Source organism: Lathyrus oleraceus, chromosome 1 (assembly GCF_024323335.1).
Source record: "Lathyrus oleraceus cultivar Zhongwan6 chromosome 1, CAAS_Psat_ZW6_1.0, whole genome shotgun sequence".
In the NCBI taxonomy this organism is placed as follows: domain Eukaryota; kingdom Viridiplantae; phylum Streptophyta; class Magnoliopsida; order Fabales; family Fabaceae; genus Lathyrus; species Lathyrus oleraceus.
The window spans coordinates 400,234,607-400,237,879 of NC_066579.1; positions in this window are offsets into that span (position 1 = coordinate 400,234,607).

The window sequence follows — 3,273 nt, forward strand, 5'->3', positions numbered from 1 at the left end:
AAAGTCTTATCTGAGGGCTTGAAATAAGTACCACCCGGGAGGTCCATCGTCTCGCTTGAGGGACTTGGAGTCTCATCACTCAGGCTCAATATAATTTTGACCGAGAGACTAAGAGTTCCCATTAAACAAGCTATAAAAACTCATCACCTAAGGGACTTGGAATTTTCTCGGGAGGTATCCAACATATTAATCTCGCCTAAGAGGAGTGATTGAAGTCTAGCTTAAGAAACTTAATTTAAATCTTGTTTGAGGGCTTGAAGAACTCCCTCCCGAGAGGTTTAACACCATGCCTAAGGGACTCAGAGTCTTATTAGTCGGGCTCAATACAACTTCACTTGAGAGACTAAGAGTTCCCATCAAACAAACTATATAAACCCTCTTTCTAAGGAACTTGGAGTTTCCTTAGGAGGGATCCAATATATTAATCTCGCCCAAGAGGCACGACTGGAGTCTAGCCTAAGGGACTTAATTTATGTTTTGTTTGAGGGCTTGATAGAAGTTCTACCTGAGAGGTCCAACGCCTCGCCAGAGGGACTTAGAGTCTAATCAGTCAGGCTCAATATAACTTTGAATGAGGGACTATAATTTCCCATCAAACATGCCATCTAGCTCATCACTTGAAGGATTAGGGGCCTATTCAATCTAGTTCAGTATGCCATACCACTAGGAAAATTAGGCTCTCGGGATACCCCAACACTATATTTTTTAAAAGCACTTCTCCCTTGTGCTTGCAAGACTTTGTAGTGATATATTTAAAGGCCTAGTATAGGGTGGAGTGACGTAGCCCTTAGAATGGGCGAATACCATATGTCGTCCTCCCTAAAGTGCCTCTCGCTCGCCCAATTATGGGAAACGTAGGAAAAGACGTTTCTTGGTCAGGAGAAGTCATATTAAATAACTGATCCACATTTTTCTAGAAAGTTGAAATTTAACGGTCCACCACTGACTGAGTGAGTAGTTATCGTTCCCAAATAAACCTTTGACCCAAAGGCCTCTATAAATATTTCTTCCCTAACAGGAGAGAGGAAGATCATAGCTTAACCAATAGAAAACTTATACACTTATACACTTTTACAAAGAGCCTCTCACCTCACGTGAGCTTACCTCTCTTATCACTGTAAACACCACCAAACAGAGCCTCTCGCTGCTGTAAAACCCCAAATTTGACCTAAGATCCCTCATGTTGTCTCATCATTTGCATTGGCTTTAGGATCACAACTTGGTATCCTCCTCACCCCTCACTTTTGATTGTATCATACTTTTTTTTATTTGTTTACTAACCAAAATACCAAAAATATGTCTAGTGTAGCTTTGTTTCTTTGGTAGGTAGTGTACGCATCAACCTGTGCCTCATCAAGCTCATAACTAGGGTTTGAGACCCTGATTGCAAGAGATCAATCAAGTAAAGGTTCACAATGGTTCTAAGTATCGTATATGTATCCCCATGTTCTTTAATTATTATTTTGATCAAGAAATCATCAAGAGTTTGAAGCTTGGTTGCCTTGGAAGCCCTAATTCATCTGGGTATCTTATGTGACTTCCTCAACAATTTTATTCATCAATTGGTTAATTATATCAAGGGACACTCAAGCATATATGATTCTCCATGATCCCCAATGATCAAAAGAACTTCAAGTTTGCAAGTTGGTTCAAGGATGGTTGACCAGAAAAGTCAACTAGTCAAATCTAGGGTTCCCTAGACCCTATCTCCTATAATTTTTATCATATGAAAATGATTCGAAGATGAACGTTACTCTTTATGACATTAAAAACAACTTTCATGTTGGAAACAAGAGTTAATTTTGCTTGGAAAGTCATTTTTTATGGCGAAAGATTATAGGTCATTTTGATTGTGCCCTAGATGGAAGGTCAACTTCCAAGAATCATAACTTGCTCATTTTTTACGATATGAAGGCCATTCAAGTTTCATGATCAATTTAAAGATTTATTATCCAACTTTTATTCTTCTAGAAATGTGAAATTTTACTTGCAAGGGCATGTGCCATGAGGAAACATTATAGGTCATTTGGGGCCATCATCATTGAACAAGCAATTTTCCTAAATTTCTAAAATCCATAACTCCCTTATGAAAGATTCAAATGGTGTAAAATTTGTGACCAAATTGAAAACAAAGTAAATATATACAACTTTGAAGAAGGAACCATTTTCATTTGAAGCTCATAGCAAAAGTTATTCAAGGTGGAAAAAGTGATCATTTGACTTTTAACTTTTAGAAAATTTTCAGCTATGTTTGATTTCTCCAACTTTCACCTTAAAATTCATCATGATTTAAGCTCCTAATGGAAAAAGTTTAAAGATAAAAGTTTCTCCCCTTGATGCTATCTTTCTAAAGAGTCCAAGATCATGGCTTTTGGAGTATTTTTGAGTGACTTGCGCATGGGAGAAATGCATGGCCCCATTTGGAAGATTTCATGATCAACTTTCAACCAACATTGCATGGCCTCGTGAATTGCTTTCATCATCACATGTGCACGATTTTGGACTCATTTCAATCATCCTTTGGGCCTTGTACATGCCCATGCAAGCATGCACCATAACATTGCTACTTTTGGCAAAAATTGGAAATGGTGTGGAAAGCAATTGATAGCCTATAAATACATGGTCCTTGAGCTCAGAATAAGGATCCTCTTGCCCAAGCTTTGACCTGCTTCTTCCCTAACCTCCATTGAAAGGATAAACTTGAAGATTTCTCTTGAAATCGAGTTTCAATTCTCATTTTGTTTTGGAATTGAAACTCCAAGAATTCAAGCCCTTTGAATATCCATTTACCAATTCAGTTAATGTTTATATAGACTAATAAACTAAAAGGTTAATGATACTAAAAAATGTTTGTATTGACTTATTTGAGTTTACCTAATAGCATAAGTTTTGAGACTATTTGTTTAAAAAAATTTATAAAAATATATTAGGATATTGTTCATAAGGTGATTTAGCATCTCGTAAGTTTTTCCAATTTAATTAAATTTTATTTTTATATTTTAATTTAAAATATAATATTTAATATAATAATAATAAAATTATTCGTATTTATTGTCTAACGAAGTTGATTTATAAAGAAATTATAAACTCATCATGAAGTAATCGTTATCAAACAAATGTTGTATTGTGATATAAATTTATAAGTTATAAGATCAAAAATATCAAATTAAATAAAGTATAACCAAAATTCCAATTGGGTGCATCTTTTTAACAAAATTAAATATCTCACATTCGGAAAAAATTCACATTCACGCTGTCACAACACGACGTTAT